Genomic DNA, 25,091 nt, shown 5'->3' with positions numbered 1-25,091 from the left:
AAAAAAAATAGTTTAAGTATAGAGTAACAGGATCAAATATTACTCTCATCAGAAAACAAACAGCAGGAAAATAGAGAAATATTTAATGTGTGAAAGACAAACACCAAACTCAAACTTCATATCCACTGAAATTATCCTTCAAAAGTGAAGAAGAAATAGAGAACTCTCAGATGAACAAGAACCCAGGGGATTCATTGCCTGCAGATCACCTCTACAAGAAATATTAAAGTAAGTTCTTTAGGAATGAAAATAATATATTAAAAACTTGTATATACACAAAAAAGATCATCAGAAAGTATATGGAGTTAAAATAACCATTTTATCTTTTAAATGTTCTTAATTTATCTAAAAGACAACAACGTTTTAATCAGCCTGGGTATCAAAGCAAAATAACAGAGATTGTGTGGCTTACACAACAGAAATTTTATTCTCTCACCATTTTGGAGGCTGGCTATATTCTTACCCCAAAGAAACCATAAAACCAGTCTAACAATAAGAAAAACATGAGAAACAAATCTGAAGTATATTCTACAAAATATTTTATCTATATTCCTCGAGAAAACAACCAGAGAAAACTTCTTAGTCTAAAGAAGTCTAAGGAGAAAAGACAAATATAAATATAAAAATCGTAATAGAATGCTAGAATAAAAAATGTATTAGGTAAAAACTAAGAAAATCTGAATAATATATTGATTTTAGTTAATAATTATCAGTGTAGGTTTATCAGTTTTGACAAATGTGCCATGATAATGTAAGATGTTAGTAATAATGTCAATGGGGTTTAAGGCATACCAGAACTCTCCATGCTGTTCTTACAATGTTTCTGTAAATTTAAGCTATTCTAGAATAAATAATTTAAAATATTTCGTGTTGCCTCATGGTCATAATAATAAATATGAACTCTCATTCAAAATTTGGGAGACTGTTAGTCTCCATTTTTACCTACACAGCGATTGAAAACTAGAAACAAATTTGAATTTAAATGCCTATTTGAGACACACACCCTCCACTTTGCCCTAGTCCCTGTCACCTATTTCCTTGAATATGCTCTACTTCATACATTTTTGTTACATACCTATATTCTTTAGACATGTGAGTTGCAATCACTGATATAAAATCTATAACAGCCTAGAAAAAATTTTGTACTGATAAATAAAATTTGATCATAAAAAATGTTTTAATCTGAAACGTTGTCATGTCCTGACTCCCTAGATAAGATTAAGTAGTTGAAACAGACATAGAACTCCCTCCCCGTGCCCATTCCACCAGCAATACCCAATACTCATGATGTGAGGGAACTCAGAAGGTTTGAAAGGGAGAGACAAATGTGAATCAGCTTTGTGTGGTGACAGTAGTGAATCTAATGAACAGTGAATTTATAAGATGGCCTAGTTCTTGACAGGACAGTGGGCTTCACCCTTGATTGTTTATAATTATGCTCTCAGTCCCTATTGGAACCCTCTGATTCTTACTTAGATCAAACAAAATCAGTTAAAATGGAAGACCTAAATTTAACTAAGTCTTAGTTTAAGATGAGTAATTTGGTGTCAAAACTATTTCAGCCACATTTATGTTAAGAGAAATAAGTCTAGTTAAAATTCTTGGTGTTAAAGAAAATATAAACCACTTGAGCTGTAAGGGTAGACGATGAATTGAACAATACTCCTACACTTTAAGTTAATCCACCAAAGCCATCGTCAATAGATAGTATGGCATATTGATATAATTTGACTGATGATATGTGCAAAAGACTTAGAACGTACTAGCAGGTAGAACATATTAAAAATGTATAGATTGGTTTTCATTGTGATGTATAGTAAGTATGCAGGATGGAAGAATGGAGAGTTGGAGAAAGGAAGATCAGAGCCTGTGGAAGAAATACCAAAGGAAATAGAAAGTACAGGGTATATTTGACAGGGATAGGAAGTTTTAAATTTCAACCAGAGAAGTTTCAGGAAATATTCACAACGTATTTGTTAATTTTTTTTTTTCACCTAAAAAAATAGCAACCACAAAAACAGAGGTTTCATAAAACATTTAACTGGATTAACTTTGGGGACAGATCTAACTAGAATAATTTAGGGGTATCATCACAGATTCTATTTTCATCCAAGAAACTAGCAGTGTGCTTTACTTGTTGTCTTAAGTACAGAATTACTAATTATTTAATTGATCTCTTTTGTTATATATTTATATATATATGTATGTTCTTGTATGGTCCTCTTTGCATAAAAAAAAAGACTTTCTGGAACTCACTTGCACCTTTGATATTTCTCTCTATTTTATTAGATTCATTAACATATTAGAGACTATATATAAATGAATAACAAAATATAATGTATACTGATGAAGATTCAAAAGAAACCTAATTTCTTAACTTAGTCCATATATTTTTCTTATAAAATAAATCTGAAAATTATTACCTATAAAAAATGTTTGTTTTTTGTTCAGATTCTACTCATAAACCATGACCTGGACTCTTCTCAATTGTTGGAAAGAGATTGCTGTTTTTTTGTGTGTTTTTTTGTTTTTTCTTTTTTTTTTTTTTGTAAATGTAATATAAGCAGCAAAGAAAGGAAAGAAGAACACTCTACATATTTGAGTCAGGAATTAAACTTTATTCAAAATCCTTTCCAATAGTACCTTCCCTCTTCCAAGTCCTTCAAAGTGTAGAGAGAAAAAAAATCAGTCAACATCCTGTTTCACTCTATAGCAGACCAAAGCTATTTCTTCTTCTCTTTCTTCTTTTCTGGAATTTCTACATTTAAAAATCATTTTGTAATTTTTTTAGTTAAAAAATTGCATGGAATTTTTCAGTTTTAATATGAACTTAATTTCCTTTTCCCTGAGACCTGGGAGAAGCAAGAGAGAAAATCAAATTGTTGATAAATAAAATGTTTCTCTGAGGAAGACAATTATACATGCAACTAATTACAATTACAAAGGGATGAAATACATTCTCTAACACTATTGTATGGGAGGCCAGAAAAAAATTGGCTCAGAATCATAAACAAAAGTAGCCATGCTAGAAGTCAGAGGGGTGATATCCCAGGCTCAGAGAAAAACTTGACTAAAATACAAAGCTGAAATCACATCTGATTGAGTTAGGAACAGAAACTAATTCAATATGGTTAGAATGTAGTTTATTTGAAAGTATATAATAGGAGCCAAGGCAGGCCAGGAACATGGCTAAGTAAGTCATAGGATTGGTTAAATAATTTAGTTTTTATAGGTAAGAATTAACTGTTGAAACTTCTGAAAAGGAGAGTGCTAGAACCTATTCTATAAACTAAGTCAACCAATTGCTTCCTTTTTATTCAGTGTCATGACATACAGGCTGAAATGTTGAATAATACTCCATTCTTACAGTAAGACATTTTATGAAATGAATTATGCCACCACAATCTTCATGTTGAACTCCTAACTCCTTATGTGATTGTATTTAGAAATAGAGCCTTTAAAGAAGTAATTTTGGTTAAATAACGCCCTGAAGGTGAAGTCCTAATCTAGTATGACTTATTGTGCTTATAAGGTGCCTGTTCTGTAAAGTTCTCTCTACCACCTTATCCCCTTTTCCTGATTGTTATGGTTTCTCTCTGCCCCCACCCAAATCTCACCTTGAATTGTAATAATCTCCACATGTCAAGGACGAGACCAGGTGCAGATAATTGAATCATGGGCGTGGTTTCCTCCATACTATTCTTGTAGTGAGTAAGTCTCACGAGATCTGATGGTTCTATAAATGGGAGTTCCCTTACCAACCTCTCTTGCCTTGTGTTATGCAAGATGTGACTTTGCTCCTCATTTGCCTTCTGCCATGATTGTGAGGCCTCCCCAGCCATGTGGAACTGTGAGTCAATTAAATTTCTTTCTTTTATAAATTAAGTCTCAGGTATGTCTTTATTAGCAGTGTGAGAACAGACTAAACACTGATTTATTTTTCTCCATAGCTTTTTATCACCAGCTGATATTCTATATATTTTATTTCCTGATTTGTCTCGGTGTCTCAACTACAATGTGTTCAATAAGGAATTGGGGGTTTTGTTTGTTTTATTTTGTTTTGTTTTTTTCTCTGCTGTAGCCACAAAACAGCCATACAACAGTGTGGGGCACATATTAAGAAATGAACCAGTATTTGCTGAATACTGAGTGCATGTACGTAAAAAAAAAAAAAAAAAGAAAGAATATATACAAAAAGGAAGACTTAAAAATTCAGTCTCTGGGTTTTGTCAACCTACTTAAAAGTAACATTTTCAAATGTAATTGTGATTATGCAGAGGCACTGGTGCTTTTCCGTTGCCTTCCCTCTGTGGGTACTCTGGGTGTGACTCTAGGATTTCCCTTTAATGTATTTGAAGCTGTGTCAACTCTCTAAAATGCAAAATGAAATGGGATAATGGGAGCTTATTTCACAATATTTTTCACTTCAAATTCAATAATTTTAACTCTAGATTATTTTTCGGGTGTGACTCCAGGATTTCCCTTTAATTTATTTGAAGCTGTGTCAACTCTCTAAAATGCAAAATGAAATGGGATAATGGGAGCTTATTTCACAATATTTTTCACTTCAAATTCAATAATTTTAACTCTAGATTATTTTTCAGCCAATTTTATCCAAATAAATGGTAATGAGCCTAGTTCTCTATTATACTGGAAAGTTAAATTCTCTAAAAAAAGCAACAAATGCTACTATGTTTTACAAAGAAATGATTAGTATGCACTTATATTTTTGTAACAGAAATATTGAAGGAGTCAAATGGAGAGAGGTAGAGAGATAATGTGATAAGAGCGATCAGAAACATGTGCTTCAGAATGAGAGGATAATGAGCAAAAGAACCAAGTCTCAGCTGTTTGACTGTAAGTGAGACAAGGAGTCTCTTTTGCTATGGATTCTTCTGTGAAATGGGGATCATCACGCTCACGTAGTACTCTTGATGAGTTAATGTAGGTCGATTTTTGGCAACATTTTCTGTAGTTTGGAAGAACTCAATAAATGACAGCTATTAATAGAAAATAGGAAGAGATAATAGAGCTTTGAGAAGTGGAATTTCCTAATTTAAACTATGCCTAGTGTTCCATTATTGGAACGCTTAGCACGTGGGAGTTATTTATATCCTACTGCTCAGGGTCATCACCAAGGTCTGATTGCAAATATTCAAAAAAAAATTGTAACCTCAGGCATAAGTGGGTTAAAATGATTAAAACTAAAAGGTTTAATTTATTAGGCCAAATGAGTGGTTTGAAGGTTAGGTTAAGAAAGAGCTGCATAACGAATACAAGTTCTCATCTTTCATTTATCTACAAAGGGTTTTGTTAACACAGAGCTCCTTGAGAGCTGCAGCTGAGATCACTGTAGCTTAAAAATGTCATTGACATAGAAAAAAAATCCTATCAACTTTTTTCAGGAAATAACTTCAGGATTGTGGAACGTGAGAGAAAGGCATAATTATCTTAGATAGTCTTTGCATTTTTTGGAGGGAAAAAAATTCAGTGGATCTATGTAAGTCTTTCATAATCTGAAGACAGCTCATTTTGAAGTGCCCTTAATGAGTTGGTCCTACAAAAGAACTTAAACACATTGTGGACCTAAGAGAAAGAACAATGTAGTGGTACAGCACTCTTTTCATATAGGTGGTTCTTAGGTTACCTGAGAGTGCTTCTACTGACCTCAGCCAATAGGATGGGCTGAATCAGTGGCCTGGAACTAAAGTGCAGTAACAACGTCTCATAAAGGCAGCAAACCATGTAGGTTTACATTGGCTTTGAAGTAAGATTGTCAGGGTTCTAAAGTCTGCATCATCGGTTAGCAGTGACACTAAGGTCAAGTTACTTAATCTCTCCAAGTCTCACATTCTTGATTTGCATAGTTGGGATAATGATAGTACCTATTTCATAGGATTTATCAGAAATTAAATAAGGTAATTCATTTAAAGCATAGCATACTGCCTGGCACACAGTAACAGATCACTAAGTGTTAGTGGCTGATATAATGCAAATAAAAAACACTTAATTCTTTTATTTACAAAAGGTAAAGCAAACTCAGAGCGGGGCATCAAACACTCAACTTCGTATTCCCAATTACATTTCAAGAAGGCCTGCTTTAATGTTTACATATTTTTTAATAACATTTTCTTCTGCTCCAAAGTGTTTTCCATACAGATAAAATTTTAGGGAGAAGGGCATATTATGGGAGATTGTATAATCAAAGATAGTCTGTGAAATTATTTCAATATCTCTCATATTTCTTGCAGTGAAGAGGGGTAGAAAACAACCTTAGAAAAATAATCAAGTCACCCATCCCACGGTCTCCACTGGCCTAAGTGAACACACACAGGAGAATTGGAAATGAGTATAGCATGGCGCTGGGAATGCAGTCTCAGCAGACCTCACCACAAGACAGCATTGTTTTGAATCCTGATTACTTTAATGAAGCATTTCAATTCACCAGCCTCAAATTTTACGAATATGAATTTACGTTAGTTTCCTCAGTCTCTTAAAAACACTTTCTGTAGCTCTGTACCTGATTTTAAAGTAACACTTAACAGCAGTTATTTACAAGTCAAATTTCCATGGAAAATAAACACATCTTTGGAAGTTTCTGAGCTCTTGGACACTTCTAGTAGTGAGTCTTTCCCTCCCTTTAAATTTATTTGAAGACATGGAGTCTCTTTTACTCTCTCTCTCTCATTTATATTTTATTCATTTTGAAACATAAAAGATAACCTCTGATAACCTACTATTCCTTGTGTGGTTTATATTATTCAACCTTAATACTCCCTTTTAGTGATACAAGTATTAATAGACCTTTTTTTCTTGTTTTTAACCAGTTTTGCTGTTTCTGAAATAAACAAATATTATTGACTATAAAAGTAAGAATGCATCATTCAAAAGCATTTGTGTTTTCTTTTTTCAACACATACCAAATTATGTGTGAATAACTTATTATCTGACAAGGGCTACTGTGACAGTGAAAAGCTCTGAAAACAACTAGAAAGAAAACAAAATAAACTTAAGAAAAATCTTAAGGTAAATTTCTTCCTTTACCCAATTCTGTTACAGTAAATTGAGGATGCATTTTAATATAGGGTCCAGACAGAAAGATTATTCATATTAGATTGGCATATATATATATATATATATATATATATATATATATATATATATATCCATACACACACTCACACATATATATCTTGTTAATACTAACTGTATGTGGTTTCTCAGGATACCATTTATACAATTTCTTCACTAATTACCTTCCCTTTTATTTGATGCTTTTATTAGTTCTAATTCCTCATCTTAATTTTGAATCCAGAAAATATTAATATTTAATGGTAATTTTCATTGTCCTTTCACATAAATTACATTGTAATACTTTTAGCCACCTTAAAAGGGCATACGGAAGAAATATTGATCATGTTTATCACCATCTTTCAGATGGAGAAACAGGGAAATTGCCTTTTGCTAGAAGTCAACGAAATAATAAAAAATCGAGCTAGCTACCTATTTTCTAGTGTTTCCATATTTGGCACTAGCTGCAACATTAAGCAAAAGCATTGACTTACCGAATGCAGTATATGGTGTTAGGTGGCACATGGGAAAGATAATGTCTGAGGTGTATCAGACAAGTCTAAAGTCTGGCTGCTGCCGAGAGGCCCTGCTTTTCTTTATCATAAGAGCCACCATTTAGCTTGAAGTGCTATTTTCTACCATGCCTACCTGGTTGGCTCCAACTCCTCCTGCAGGATATACAGGAGATACTCCTTTTCCTGGAATATCTTTCTTTCCTGACCCCCATAATGAAAAGTTCTTTCCTCTGATGCTATAATGTGCTGGGTTATCTCATTCATTGACTCAGCAATTATAGAACACTGTACTCTTAGAAATTAGAAAGAAATCACATTGTAATCAACTTCTTTGTTCATATACCAACTCCTCGCTGAAACCTTCCAGGAAACTAGTACTGAGCTGGCAAAATCTACCTATAGACAAATAAGCCTTTGTTCACACATAATTGTTTTTATTTCTATGCCTATATCCACCAAAAGATTATCATCAATTTGGAGGTTTAAATTTTGCAGGTTGTAAGTTTTATATTCGCAGAGATCAGAACATCTTCTGAATTTTACAAAAGAAGAGAGAAAGAAAAGGGTAGCTAAAGAATGCATGCTTTAAGTGCTTGACCAAGTAGACATTTAATAATCTTTCAGGCTGTGTGACAAAGACAGTTCTTCATATATCATCGGCCACACTAATCCTGTTCTCAGTACAACTCTGTAGACCCAGGCCTGATTATTAGGGACAACAATATATTGTTTCTATGATATATTGATTGTTGATAATTGTGGTCAACTAAACCATATTACACATATTAAAATCTATTCCCTGGTAGTCATCATTTTCCTCAGTTTTACTGGCTCCAGACAGTCTGGCATTGATTCAATTCTTTGTTCTGTGGAAGAAAAAAGCATATTTAGAACAGGAATGATTAAAAATAAACTAATATCAGTCCACCTGGAGTTTATTTGTAAGAAACCATCTGGCCATGCTTGGATCAATACTATTAGGAAGCTTTTGAAAAGCTAAAGCTGGTATGATAACTTTCCTTGGTGACTGGTTATTAAAATAAAATAGGTGGCACTTATTTTAAGGGGGCTTCTTTTAATAAAAACTTGTGCTTCCCTGAATGTTAAATATAAAAATGTAGATTTCCATGAGAGGACTGGAGACCTTAGAAATGATTCAAGTCAGGCGTTAGATAATGTCACAACATTATGTGATATATTAGAGAATGGCATAGGATGTTGAAATGTAGTGTACATAGTTTTATTAACTAAAGAGAAACCATTTTTAAAAGCAGAAGGAAATTGAAAATATGAGAATATGTTTATTAATCATGATGATTTATTCAGTAATAGTTATGGAGAATATATTATGTGTCAGACACTATGCTGAGCATCGAAAAGATCTAGGAGAGATGAAATTATCTCCTCAAGAGATTACAGTGTAGTTTGGCAAAGGGAAAAAGCAACAGGTCAAAATTCATTATAAAGCATAAGATAATGGTACAGTTGAGGTGTGTATGAGGTGGACTGGGATGCAAAGGAAGGCTACACAACTTGGAGTAGTGTAAGGAGTTGTTATAAAACTCTATAGAGTTTTTTTATAGATGCTTGCCCTGAGCCTTAAAAATTAAAATAAATGGACATGTCTACAAAGTAAAGGATTCCAGTAGGAGAAACTAGATGGGCTAAGACAATATCAAAGCATAATCATTTTGCAGAATGAGTAGTAATATGGTACAGCTAAAGAATAGGGTTTCTTAAAGCTAGTATCAGTTTTGCAAATGTGGAGTTTAATCTTAGAGTATACTTCAGTTAAGTAAGCTAAGCATTTTTCAGCAATTAACTTTACATACATAAATATGAAGCAAAACCCACAGAGATTCTTAAGTATGTGCAAATGAGAGAAATAAACTTTGTTTGAGGTACCTGAGAATGTTATATCATCCTTGTGGTGTTCATAGGTTAAGCAATTAGACAATTGAGAGCATTGACTTTGGAGGCAGAAAAAGCTATTGTCACATCCTCACTTTGCCACTTATTACCTGGGTGACTTTGGGAATATTACATAAACTGCTTAATGTCAGTTTGCTTAGCACACAACATAATGTAAATAATAAACACATCTTGCAGAGGTATACCTGGAACCTAGTAGGTCTTCAGGGAATAACAGCTATTATCTTTGTCATGCTGCTAATGACGATATTATCAATTTGGTCTAGAAGAGGTATTATTATAACAAGACATCACACTGAGAGAATATACAACATATTTTCTAATCCTTCAAACTTCTGGGCAGGGCCTCTTCATCCCATGTGGGTCTATCCTTTTTACTAATAATTTCTCAAGCCAGTCAGAAAGTACAAGAGCAGAATTGTTATAACACGAGCATAGCTTTTGAGTCCTTTTCCACTACTGACTTCTTATTTCATGTCTCGTTCAAGCTTTACTGTTTTCTCGGTAGAAATAGTCAACATAAACACAGATATGGCCGCAAAGTAAAGTAGTAATACAATTTTTTCAGTGTAATGATCAATTATTAAATATATGAAATTTTAAAAACAGCTTTCTAAGCATTTGAACAATGATTACTAATTGACTAATTCAAGTATCTTATGTAATTTAGACCACAATTTCAAACAAGTGTATCTTATTCCTTTACTTTTAAGATAGAATATATAAATACAATAATTTCAAAACTGTTCCTAGAGTTATAGTAAAGCCTGAGACATCAACACTGATTTCAATTCATATTTCTCTATTAGATATTATATTTTTCAAATGTTATACTTATTTTGAGAGCTTAATAGGGTTTTATTATTTTGATGCTTTCCTAGGGTTTCTGTAATCTCATGGTACCATGCAAACATGGTACATTCCCCTATAGCCTTTATATTTCACATTGTTCTTCCCTCTGATCATATATTAAGAAATATTTATTGAACAGCTACTCTGAATTAGGAACCGGGGTTTCTATGATGCTCAAAGCATGTTTGCTACCTTTGCAGCTCTATAGAATGCATAATAAAAAAAAAGAAAAATAGGGTTTAGCAATTCTTGTAATGCATTATGACAAGTGGTACAAAACAATATTGGAAGGTGAGAATAACTCTGCCTAGGTTGGAATTAACAAATTTCTTATTTTATAAACTGTATTGTAATAGGCCAGTGCTATAGTGACAAATATAATTGAATTTTTTAGCTGGACCATGAAAGAGTACTTGTAAGGTTAACTAATGGCCACGTACATTTCTGCCAGAATTACTCTATAAGGCATATTTATGGATTCATTTTAACTATAATATCAAAAAGCAAATGCCTGGGCTGCCTCCAATTTTGAGCAAGTGCCAATAGCTCTAGAGTCCCCCTTACATTACCTTCTAAGTCTCCCTGCTCTTTCTTTCTTTCTCAAAATTCAGTGTTTTATCCTGTTTGGGAGTCAGCCAGACTTGCAGGGTTATAGGTCACTTAACTTAGAAGAGATTCAACAGGGACTGCTACATCCACTATATTCAAGGAAAAGCCAGGATTCCTGTTGCCCAGCAGATATTGATCTGACTGTCTTAGGTGGAGAATAACCTGAAATCTTGCATACCTTCCTGAAAAATGTGACACTTGATGGAAGTGTCCAGTCACTATGATAGGATGGGATACTTTAGTACATATGATAACAAAATTTATTAAAATAATCCTTTATGTTTTGTTTATATTGCTATTGAATTAAGACTATACAAATGACTGAAAATAATGGTCAGTTTTGACTACTTTCCCTTTCTAACTGCAACCACTGATGTTTTGAAAAAAGCAATATTTTTTTTTTTTTTTTTGAGACAAGATCTTGCTCTGTTGCCCAGGCTGGAGTACAGTGATGAGATCACAACTCACTGCAGCCACGACCTCCAGGGCTCAAGCAATTATTCTACCTCAGCCTCCAGAGTAGCTGGGATTTCAGATGAACACCACCATGCCCAGCTAATTTTTGTATTTTTTTGTAGAGATGGGGTTTTGCCATGTTGCCCAAGCTGGTCTTAAACTCCTGGACTCAAGAGAAATGCAATACTTTAAAGAGTTGACATTGATTTTGTTCCGGAGTAAAAACGTATTTATGTGGAAAACAGCAGAATTGTTTTAGTGGAGGAACAACAGGTGGGGTAGAATCAAGGAAGTGAACATTGGATCTAGGATTTGGAAAATGAGGAATAAGTGGCCCATACTGGCAGTACCTTTTAGAATGAAACCTGTTAATTCTTAGAACAGGGAGCTGATTAGCAGGAAACGACTCAGTGGTACACCTACAGAGGGTGAATCTTGTTCACTGGTACTTCTGTCCTAATAAAAGTCTCCAACATGCAGATTCAGATTTTCAAGGATACTGTTACTTTTCAGGGCATAATGCAGCTTAAAAAATGAATATATAAAGGTCACCAGGACAGACTCAGGCCAGAGGAGATGTCCTAGATATTTGGACTATATAAAATCTTCTACACTTTTTTATGTTTCTGGAAAAGAGGCAGTCCATCTCTGGCTAATATATAATTTCTCTCACAAGGTAGAGTAGAGGAGAGTTGCAGATTAAGTATGAGCTTTTAAGAAAAGAATTCAATCTTTCTTATATATTCTGTCAGGGCTCCAATTAATATTTACCATGGAAGTAAAGCCTAAAGGCCATTTAGGCTGTGATCCCTTGGGAAAGCTAGAATGGAGACCAAAAGAGAAATTCACAAGCTTTAGGTAAAGGATTAAAAAAACAATTAATCTGTGGCATCAATAGCCCTATTGATTAACTATGTTGATTGAATTCATTTGACTAAGTAGGCACATTTCTGCTTCCTCCCTTTCTACTTTATATGCATCTTTTATGTAGCAGCTCACACTTTCAGATAAAGAAAGAAATTTTACTTTATACAGGGAGATTAAGTATTTTTAGAATCTAAGACAATTCTGACTCTAAATCCTTCTATTACCCACACAACAGACTGAGATAAAATTAATTTTCTCTGTGCATGAGAATCACCATATGCAAGCACAAAATCTTAGTTAACTTCACTGATTGTACTGAGGATAGCGATAGCAAGATTAAAATGAACATCGGATAACTTCTAAATCATTTATGTTTAAGCATCAGAATATATTATGTAATTTCCTTACTAAATTCTCACTCTTCTTTTGTGGGAGATGAATTTAAAATGGAATGTCCATTTATATTTGCAATCTCAGAATCCATCTGTGGTAGGCAGCCTCTAAAATGGCTTTCAATTATGTCTGCCTCCTAGTGTCCACAGCCTGTGTAACCCTCTCCCCTTGAGTGTAAGCTGGACTTAGTGCCTTATTTTTAACAAATATAACATGGCAAAAATATTGTAATGCCATTTCTCATATCATTTTCTCTATTCTATCTTCTGTGTCTCTCTTAATCCTCTGATTCTATGGAACCAAACCACCATGTTGTCAGTAGCCATATAAAATAGTCTACATGGCAAAGTACTGCAGTCTCTGTCCAACATCCAGTGAAGGCCTGAAGACTGCCAGTAGCTACTTGAGAGAGTTTGGAAGTGAATAGTCCCCCATCTGAGCCATGAGATGACTGTAGCCATTGATGACAGCACACAGCCTTCTGAAATTTCCTGAGTCAGAGATATCAACCAAGCCATGCCCAGATTCCTGACTCAGAGAAAACGTGAGATAATAAATGTTAGTTAACTCAAGCTACTATGTTTTAGGATAATTGTTATGCAATATTAGTTAACTAATATACCAGCTGAATGGTGAGAGAAGGGCAAGAATGAGTATGGGCTAATGGGTGAAGAGTAGACAAACTCATGGAGAGAGGCAAGCTTGAAATAGTCATCAGATCCAGGCTGAATAATCCTACCTGAATACTTAACATTCTCTGTATAATCATAGAAAAGACAAGTTGAGGGGGGCGGAGCAAGATGGCCGAATAGGAACAGCTCCAGTCTCCAACTCCCAGTGCGAGCAACACAGAAGACCGGTGATTTCTGCATTTTCAACTGAGGTACTGGGTTCATCTCACTGGGGAGTGCCGGACGATCGATGCTGGTCAGCTGCTGCAGCCCGACCAGCGAGAGCTGAAGCAGGGCGAGGCATTGCCTCACCTGGGAAGCACAAGGGGGAAGGGAATCCCTTTTCCTAGCCAGGGGAACTGAGACACACAACACCTGGAAAATCGGGTAACTCCCACCCCAATACTGCGCTTTAAGCAAACAGGCACACCAGGAGATCATATCCCACACCTGGCCAGGAGGGTCCCACACCCACGGAGCCTCCCTCATTGCTAGCACAGCAGTCTGGGATCTACCGGCAAGGCAGCAGCGAGGCTGGGGGAGGGGCGCCCGCCATTGCTGAGGCTTACGTAGGTAAACAAAGCTGCTGGGAAGCTCGAACTGGGTGGAGCTCACAGCAGCTCAAGGAAACCTGCCTGTCTCTGTAGACTCCACCTCTGGGGACAGGGCAATAACAAACACAGCCGAAACCTCTGCAGACGCCAACGACTCTGTCTGACAGCTTTGAAGAGAGCAGTGGATCTCCCAACACGGAGGTTGAGATCTGAGAAGGGACAGACTCCCTGCTCAAGTGGGTCCCTGACCCCTGAGTAGCCTAACTGGGAGACATCCCCCACTAGGGGCAGTCTGACACCCCACACCTCACAGGGTGGAGTACACCCCTGAGAGGAAGCTTCCAAAGCAAGAATCAGACAGGTACACTCGCTGTTCAGAAATATTCTATCTTCTGCAGCCTCTGCTGCTGATACCCAGGCAAACAGGGTCTGGAGTGGACCTCAAGCAATCTCCAACAGACCTACAGCTGAGGGTCCTGACTGTTAGAAGGAAAACTATCAAACAGGAAGGACACCTACACCAAAACCCCATCAGTACATCACCATCATCAAAGACCAGAGGCAGATAAAACCACAAAGATGGGGAAAAAGCAAGGCAGAAAAGCTGGAAATTCAAAAAATAAGAGCGCATCTCCCCGGCAAAGGAGCGCAGCTCATCGCCAGCAATGGATCAAAGCTGGACGGAGAATGACTTTGAGGAGATGAGAGAAGAAGGCTTCAGTCCATCAAATTTCTCAGAGCTAAAGGAGGAATTACGTAACCAGCGCAAAGAAACTAAAAATCTTGAAAAAAAAGTGGAAGAATTGATGGCTAGAGTAATTAATGCAGAGAAGGTCATAAACGAAATGAAAGAGATGAAAACCATGACACGAGAAATACGTGACAAATGCACAAGCTTCAGTAACCGACTCGATCAACTGGAAGAAAGAGTATCTGCGATTGAGGATCAAATGAATGAAATGAAGCGAGAAGAGAAACCAAAAGAAAAAAGAAGAAAAAGAACAAAGCCTGCAAGAAGTATGGGATTATGTAAAAAGACCAAATCTATGTCTGATTGGGGTGCCTGAAAGTGAGGGGGAAAATGGAACCAAGTTGGAAAACACTCTTCAGGATATCATCCAGGAGAACTTCCCCAACCTAGTAGGGCAGGCCAACATTCAAATCCAGGAAATACAGAGAACGCCACAAAGATACTCCTCGAGAAGAGCAACTCCAAGACACATAATTGCCAGATTCACCAAAGTTGAAATGAAGGAAAAAATCTTAAGGGCAGCCAGAGAGAAAGGTCGGGTTACCCACAAAGGGAAGCCCATCAGACTAACAGCAGATCTCTCGGCAGAAACTCTCCAAGCCAGAAGAGAGTGGGGGCCAATATTCAACATTCTTAAAGAAAAGAATTTTAAACCCAGAATTTCATATCCAGCCAAACTAAGTTTCATAAGTGAAGGAGAAATAAAATCCTTTACAGATAAGCAAATGCTTAGAGATTTTGTCACCACTAGGCCTGCCTTACAAGAGACCCTGAAGGAAGAACTCAACATGGAAAGGAACAACCGGTACCAGCCATTGCAAAAACATGCCAAAATGTAAAGACCATCGAGGCTAGGAAGAAACTGCATCAACTAACGAGCAAAATAACCAGTTAATATCATAATGGCAGGATCAAGTTCATACATAACAATCTTAACCTTAAATGTAAATGGACTAAATGCTCCAATTAAAAGACACAGACTGGCAAACTGGATAAAGAGTCAAGACCCATCAGTCTGCTGTATTCAGGAGACCCATCTCACACGCAGAGACATACATAGGCTCAAAATAAAGGGATGGAGGAAGATTTACCAAGCAAATGGAGAACAAAAAAAAGCAGGGGTTGCAATACTAGTCTCTGATAAAACAGACTTTAAACCATCAAAGATCAAAAGAGACAAAGAAGGCCATTACATAATGGTAAAGGGATCAATTCAACAGGAAGAGCTAACTATCCTAAATATATATGCACCCAATACAGGAGCACCCAGATTCATAAAGCAAGTCCTTAGAGACTTACAAAGAGACTTAGACTCCCATACAATAATAATGGGAGACTTCAACACTCCACTGTCAACATTAGACAGATCAACGAGACAGAAAGTTAACAAGGATATCCAGGAATTGAACTCATCTCTGCAGCAAGCAGACCTAATAGACATCTATAGAACTCTCCACCCCAAATCAACAGAATATACATTCTTCTCAGCACCACATCTTATTTACTCCAAAATCGACCACGTAATTGGAAGTAAAGCACGCCTCAGCAAATGTACAAGAACAGAAATTATAACAAACTGTCTCTCAGACCACAGTGCAATCAAACTAGAACTCAGGACTAAGAAACTCAATCAAAACCGCTCAACTACATGGAAACTGAACAACCTGCTCCTGAATGACTACTGGGTACATAACGAAATGAAGGCAGAAATAAAGATGTTCTTTGAAACCAATGAGAACAAAGATACAACATACCAGAATCTCTGGGACACATTTAAAGCAGTGTGTAGAGGGAAATTTATAGCACTAAATGCCCACAAGAGAAAGCAGGAAAGATCTAAAATTGACACTCTAACATCGCAATTAAAGGACTAGAGAAGCAAGAGCAAACACATTCGAAAGCTAGCAGAAGGCTAGAAATAACTAAGATCAGAGCAGAACTGAAGGAGAAAGACACAAAAAACTCTCCAAAAAATCAATGAATCCAGGAGTTGGTTTTTTGAAAAGATCAACAAAATTGACAGACCACTAGCAAGACTAATAAAGAAGAAAAGAGAGAAGAATCAAATCGACGCAATTAAAAATGATAAAGGGGATATCACCACCGACCCCACAGAAATACAAACTACCATCAGAGAATACTATAAACACCTCTACGCAAATAAACTGGAAAATCTAGAAGAAATGGATAATTTCCTGGACACTTACACTCTTCCAAGACTAAACCAGGAAGAAGTTGAATCCCTGAATAGACCAATAGGAGGCTCTGAAATTGAGGCAATAATTAATAGCCTAACAACCAAAAAAAGTCCAGGACCAGATGGATTCACAGCTGAATTCTATCAGAGGTACAAGGAGGAGTTGGTACCATTCCTTCTGAAACTATTCCAATCAATAGAAAAAGAGGGAATCCTCCCTAACTCATTTTATGAGGCCAACATCATCCTGATACCAAAGCCTGGCAGAGACACAACAAAAAAAGAGAATTTTAGACCAATATCTCTGATGAACATCGATGCAAAAATCCTCAATAAAATACTGGCAAACCGGATTCAGCAACATATCAAAAAGCTTATCCACCATGATCAAGTGGGCTTCATCCCTGGGATGCAAGGCTGGTTCAACATTCACAAATTAATAAACATAATCCAGCATATAAACAGAACCAAAGACAAGAACCACATGATTATCTCAATAGATGCAGAAAAGGCTTTTGACAAAATTCAACAGCCCTTCATGCTAAAAACGCTCAATAAATTCGGTATTGATGGAATGTACCTCAAAATAATAACAGCTATTTATGACAAACCCACAGCCAATATCATACTGAATGGGCAAAAACTAGAAAAATTCCCTTTGAAAACTGGCACAAGACAGGGATGCCCTCTCTCACCACTCCTATTCAACATAGGGTTGGAAGTTCTGGCTAGGGCAATTAGGCAAGAGAAGGAAATCAAGGGTATTCAGTTAGGAAAAGAAGAAGTCAAACTGTCCCTGTTTGCAGATGACATGATTGGATATTTAGAAAACCCCATTGTCTCAGCCCAAAATCTCCTTAAGCTGATAAGCAAATTCAGCAAAGTCTCAGGATACAAAATTAATGTGCAAAAATCACAAGCATTCTTATACACCAGTAACAGACAAACAGAGAGCCAAATCAGGAATGAACTTCCATTCACAATTGCTTCAAAGAGAATAAAATACCTAGGAATCCAACTTACAAGGGATGTGAAGGACCTCTTCAAGGAGAACTACAAACCACTGCTCAGTGAAATAAAAGAGGACACAAACAAATGGAAGAACATACCATGCTCATGGATAGGAAGAATCAATATCGTGAAAATGGCCATACTGCCCAAGGTAATTTATAGATTCAATGCCATCCCCATCGAGCTACCAATGAGTTTCTTCACAGAATTGGAAAAAACTGCTTTAAAGTTCATATGGAACCAAAAAAGAGCCCGCATCTCCAAGACAATCCTAAGTCAAAAGAACAAAGCTGGAGGCATCACGCTACCTGACTTCAAACTATACTACAAGGCTACAGTAACCAAAACAGCATGGTACTGGTACCAAAACAGAGATATAGACCAATGGAACAGAACAGAGTCCTCAGAAATCATACCACACATCTACAGCCATCTGATCTTTGACAAACCTGAGAGAAACAAGAAATGGGGAAAGGATTCCCTATTTAATAAATGGTGCTGGGAAAATTGGCTAGCCATAAGTAGAAAGCTGAAACTGGATCCTTTCCTTACTCCTTATACGAAAATTAATTCAAGATGGATTAGAGAATTAAATGTTAGACCTAATACCATAAAAATCCTAGAGGAAAACCTAGGTAGTACCATTCAGGACATAGGCATGGGCAAAGACTTCATGTCTAAAACACCAAAAGCAACGGCAGCAAAAGCCAAAATTGACAAATGGGATCTCATTAAACTAAAGAGCTTCTGCACAGCAAAAGAAACTACCATCAGAGTGAACAGGCAACCTACAGAATGGGAGAAAATTTTTGCAATCTACTCATCTGACAAAGGGCTAATATCCAGAACCTACAAAGAACTCAAACAAATTTACAAGAAACAAACAAACAACCCCATCAAAAAGTGGGCAAAGGATATGAACAGACATTTCTCAAAAGAAGACATTCATACAGCCAACAGACACATGAAAAAATGCTCATCATCACTGGCCATCAGAGAAATGCAAATGAAAACCACAATGAGATACCATCTCACACCAGTTAGAATGGTGATCATTAAAAAGTCAGGAAACAACAGGTGCTGGAGAGGATGTGGAGAAATAGGAACACTTTTACACTGTTGGTGGGATTGTAAACTAGTTCAACCATTATGGAAAACAGTATGGCGATTCCTCAAGGATCTAGAACTAGAAGTACCATATGACCCAGCCATCCCATTACTGGGTATATACCCAAAGGATTATAAATTATGCTGCTATAAAGACACATGCACAAGTATGTTTATTGCAGCACTATTCACAATAGCAAAGACTTGGAATCAACCCAAATGTCCATCAGTGACAGATTGGATTAAGAAAATGTGGCACATATACACCATGGAATACTATGCAGCCATTAAAAAGGATGAGTTTGCGTCCTTTGTAGGGACATGGATGCAGCTGGAAACCATCATTCTTAGCAAACTATCACAAGAACAGAAAACCAAACACCGTATGTTCTCACTCATAGGTGGGAACTGAACAATAAGATCACTTGGACTCAGGAAGGGGGGAACATCACACACAGGGGCCTATCATGGGGAGGGGGGAGGGGGGAGGGATTGCATTGGGAGTTATACCTGATGTAAATGATGAGTTGATGGGTGCAGCACACCAACATGGCAGAAGTATACATATGTAACAAACCTGCACGTTATGCACATGTACCTTACAACTTAAAGTAGAATAATAATAAATTAATTAAAAAAAAAATTAAATGAGACCCCCCCCAAAAAAAAAAAAAGAAAAGACAAGTTACAACCATTGCATCTACAGAAGACACAATCCAAGGAATACAGTTTTCTCAAAGCACATCACATGAACACTGGACTCAGCTAACAAGAAATCCCCATGAACATAAACAGATGTTTTCATGTGCAGCTTCTAGCAGCTATTCTTGTAAATAGCGCCACATTTGCTTTCTACAATGAACTTGTAATAGTATTTCCTTGATATATCAGCAGTCATGTTCCTGAAACTCATATTTGTTGAACATTACAATTGTACATTGATTTACCAGTTCTGAAAATCAGTTCTTGACTGCTCTTTGTAAATTTGAGTGAGATTCCAGAATAGACAATTCCTTTATTTGATAATGAAGTATGTTTATATGGTATCCTCTTATGAAACCCTCACTGTGGCCTTGAGTTTAATGGTGTGTGTGTGTGTGTGTGTGTGTGTGTGTGTGTGTGTAATATAAACAGGAATCAGAGTTCTGGTAGTCCTACAAAAGAGAGATACATTGAACAAAATTCTGTTCTCAAAAAAGACAAGCGAATGTTAGGAATAAGTGACATGTTGATTTCTTGATACAAGATACAGGGTTACCATGGTGATAATTGCATAACATCTATATTTCTATAAAACCATCTGGGAGGGAGTAGAACATTCTTTTTAAAAAAGACATTATATCCTTGGCATGTTATTTGTAGTTGGTTAAAAATAGCCTAGACATGTGGGCGTTTGCTATTCTTGTTATAAGCTTTGGCTTATAAGAAATACACACCAAACATCCTCTCTCCCACCTCATACTCAGTAATTGACACATTACTTTCTACTCTTCTGTCCAGTAATTCCATAGTTTCCTCTCCAGTCTGCAAGGAAAACCTAAGACTACAACTTGGAGTCAATTTCTTACTACTTTCAGTGAGAATCTCTCTACTTTAAGGCTAATGCCTTCAGTTACACAACAGGTAAATAACCTGTACTGTCCTTCTCCAGGTTAGATTTTTCCCTAACTGGATGACACAGTCTTGCCTGAAGATGGTCAGTCCCCATAACACTTAGACAGATAGCTTTTCATAACGACACTTAAATAATTGAAAAGAAATATAAAGAGGCTTTGAGCAGCTGTGGCCTCAGTGATGGGAGAGCCACAGCGGTTTTAGAAGAAAGTTTCTTGTTAGCAAGTGAATTTCGTAAGGATAGAGGTTGTATTACATTCTTCTCTAAATGAAATACCTAGCAAAATGAGGCAACCAAAATGTGTTGTGAAAATATTGGCTGACTATGGTTCACCAAAATGTTGGTTAGCAGTTGATATTCAAAGCTTCACCTTTTTCACAAGTTGAATTGTTCATTCTAAAAGTATTAACCCACTCAAGCTGTACTGAGTCATGTCATAAACTGATTTTCCTCAATCTTACTAATTAGGACAAGAAAAACTTGTCTAAAGCGAGAAGTGCAGCTTAAAATATACAACTATTGATCTCATTTGTTTAGGATTTCCTGCCCTAATCACATTCGTCTGCTATTTATAGTGTGTTGTCTTAAGAATAAGCAGGCAAGCTTTTAGCTTGATACAAATGAATATATGTGACATTATTTTCAATAAGATATTATTAAGTTGAATTTTGTATATATTTTGAACTTATTTTCACTTTTTATTAAACTGTTAGAATTATTAACAGGCAAATTAGCAATAGGTGATTTATGAATCAATTTTTTTTTTCGTTTGTCTCTTACCTGCCTAAGATTGTTTTCACAAAGGACTTAGGCTCTTCAGATCCAACTGTTATTTTAGATAAAGAAGCTGCTGACAGGATGTGATATGAGAAATATCAGGAAAGCCCCTTGACCCAATTATCTCCTATTTCTTCCAGCTTGTATTTTTAAATTCCAGTTTTCTCTGGCCTAACACCTTGAAGACCCTGTTTAAAGGGCAAGTATTAGCTGGACTGGATAGAGCATTTATTTAAAGTCTGTTATTTTAAACTACCACATAATCACGCTGTTGGTGAGGCATCCTATCAGAGAGCAGGGCACAAAGATGATAGTTTAAGCAACAGACAACTTTGAAGTAGAGCGTTAACCTTTTTCAGGAAATGGAGACCATCTCGGAATACTCCTTGAAATTTGAGGTCTGAGGGGTGGGGCACCTAAAAGAAAGTGAAGAGATACTGACTATAATTACTAATGATGTCGCAGTTTTACTTAGGCCCTTAAGAGCTGCTGTGCAAAATCATTCCATTTTTCATTCCTGTCAGTAAATCATTCATATGTATAAGAGACAATGAAATAGGGTAATTGATGAACCATAGCAGTCAAACATATGCATTCTAAAAATCAGAACTAGAAGTGTTGGTAGACATAATTTTGTCCTATCCTATTTTTCATCTTATATTACTCTCTTTAAAACTTTCAGGTTTAGATTGCTATCATTTATCCAATAATCACTTATTGAATCAAAAAGAAATGTGCTGAGAAGTCGCTGTGCTTACTGTCTAACATAGCAAGTGCTAACACAGCAAGCTAATACAGAAAGTTTCGGATATTATGAAAATCCAAAGTAGAACCTGTCAATTACTGTTGATAGATTGAGTATCTACTCTGCTCTAAGTATTCCCACTAAGTTCAGGCCATGAATATGTTGCGATTAGAGTGTGTTTAAATTAACATTTGTCAACCCCAGGAGTCCTGCACCAACAGAATCAGACTTTTTATTCCTTTGCCCTTTAGTTAAAAACAAAAAGGGCTATTAGAAGTTTCTAGTATTTCATCATAAAGCAGAAAACATGGTAAATGCCTATATTCAACCACACCAACAGAGCACCAAACAAAAAATAAAGCAATTACTTTTAGAGGAAGAAGCTCTGGTTTCACAGGAACCTCAGCCTGCTCCTGGCCTCTCTTAGACTGTATTGAGTTATTTGGGTCTGACTCAAAGCGGTAATAAATTTGGAAAAATAACAGAAGTTTTGACTTAGCTTCCTCCACTTCCCTCTTTCAAGTGAACTGTGCAGAAGTTGCATTTCCCTTTGCTGCTGCTTGTTGAGTGTCTTATAGAGCAGGGGCCCCCAACCCCTAGACCATGGACTAGTACCAGTCCATGGTCTTTTAGGACCTGGGCTGCACAGTAGGAGGTGAGCTGCTGGAGAAAGAGCATTACCCCCTGACCTCTGCCTCCTGTCAGATCAGTGGCATCAAACACTCATAGGAGTGCAAATCCTGTTGTGAACTGCACATGTGAGGGATCTAGGTTGTGTGCTCCTTATGAGAATCTAATGATAAATGTAATGTGCTTGAATCATCCCCTAACCATCCATCTGCCCCACCCTCATCCATGGAAACAGTGTCTTCCATAAAACCTGTCTCTGCTGCCAAAAAGACTGGGGCCACTGTGCAGAGAGATGCTTACCCAAGTTTGACAGTGCCGTAACTTAGAAAACAGCTTGTCTTCTTTCTGGACTTCATTACTAGTAGGCCTACTTGCACAAGACATAAACCATCCTCTAACGTGAGTGCTGCCATTAAAATATATGTTTTTATGCTTCAATATTTAAAAAGATTTTCAGAATCCAGGGATGGAAGACAATGCTATACATTCTGAGATCCTTAACAGGCACAACAGCAACCACATTTAAGGATAAATAGTAAGAGCTAATGTTTGTTACATGCCTAATGAACATCAGATGCCGTTTTATGTGCTTTACAAATATCTACTCATTTAATCCTCATACAAAATTTTGATATATGGATGTAGAAATGGTTATTATGTATAGGAAACAGCTATTCTCTTAAATATTTTGAGATTATTGCCTCACTGCAAAAACTGAAACAGATGACTTTACGTGCCCATCAATAATGTGTAAGAACCTCCATGGCTTTACCCAAAGGCATTTTGGTAAGACTTAAATTTTTGAGATTATGTTAACAATAAAATTTCAATTAGTTTTGATTTGCAATTCCATTATTATTAAAGTTAAGTAACTTTGTTTATCCCATTATAATTTCTTGTTTTGCCAAATGCATGTTGCCTATTTTTATTTTGTGCTGCTTTTTTCTTAGCTATTCTTAGTATGTTTGACATATTATGCATAGTAGTCCTTTGTTACTTATCTATGTTAAAAATATCACATCTTGTATTTTTACCACCTAGAGTTTTATAATAAGGTTAATTTAAATATTGTCAATTTTTCCTTCCTTTGTTAAGCATTTTTATTGAGATATAATTTAGTATCATAGAATTTACCCCAATAAATCAATTACTAGGTCAGAAGGTACTTGGGTGTTTGCTTTTTTCCAGAAACTGCCAAACCATTTTCCAGAGTGTCTTTATTATTTTACATTACTATATCTAATGTATGCATGATGTAATTCCTCTACATCTTCACTAACATTTCATGTTGTTGATATTTTTCATTTAAGTCATGAGGATAGATATTTAGTAACATCTTATGGTTTTATTCAGCACTTTCTTAATGTCTAATGATGCTGAATATCTTTTCAGAGGATTATTTGTCATCTATGTAGTCTCTTCTGTAAAGTGTCTATTCATATCTTCTATCCATTTAATACATGGATTTTTTTTTCTTTTACAATTGATTTTGTGTGTGGATTATATATTTTGGATTCTATTCCCTTATCACATAGATATTTTGAAAGCAGTTAAATAGTTTGTTCCAATTCTATTTTTTTTAATAGGGTTTTGCACAAAGTAAATGTTCAGTTCTTAAACTGAAATCCAGTTTACCAAATTTTCTCTTGTGCTTTTTGTGCTAGGACTAAGGTCTTTTTGCCATTCCAAGGATGTCTATCATCTTTCAAAAAGCATTTTGGTTTTTACGTTACACTAAAATCCATGATCCATTTCAGGTTAATTTTTACATAAGGTGTGAACTTAGAAAGCTTTTTTTTTGGCATATGGATATACAATTACACTAGCACCATTTGTTTAAAAGATTATGTTCTTTCATTGAATTTTCATCTTTTTCAAAAGTTAATTAGGCAATTTTTATGAGTCTTTTATGGGAGGTTTTGTATTTTACTCCACTGATCTGTAGATCGTGTCAATTTATTCATTCATACCACAAAGATTAGATTACCACTGGTACAGGATACATCTTAGAATCAGGTAGACTTATTCCTCCACTTTATTCTTCTTCAAAATGGGTTTAGATAGTCTATATCCTTTACCTTTTTATATAAAGTTTATGATAATGTTGTCTATCGGTAAACAAAATACCTTGCAGAAATTTTAATATGAATTGCATTACATTGGAATACATATTTGGGGGGAATTGATGTTTTCACTCTGCTGAATCTTTAAATCTATCAGCATTGCATCTATCCTTATTTATTTACGATTTCTTTCTTTTTTTAACCAACATTTTTCCATTTTCGACATACAAGTTCTAAACACGATTTGTGAGATTTACACTCAAGATTTCAATTAT

The sequence above is a fragment of the Macaca mulatta genome, chromosome 14 (genome assembly GCF_049350105.2).
Source record: "Macaca mulatta isolate MMU2019108-1 chromosome 14, T2T-MMU8v2.0, whole genome shotgun sequence".
NCBI lineage: Eukaryota > Metazoa > Chordata > Mammalia > Primates > Cercopithecidae > Macaca > Macaca mulatta.
Note: the sequence above shows the minus strand (reverse complement) of the source record.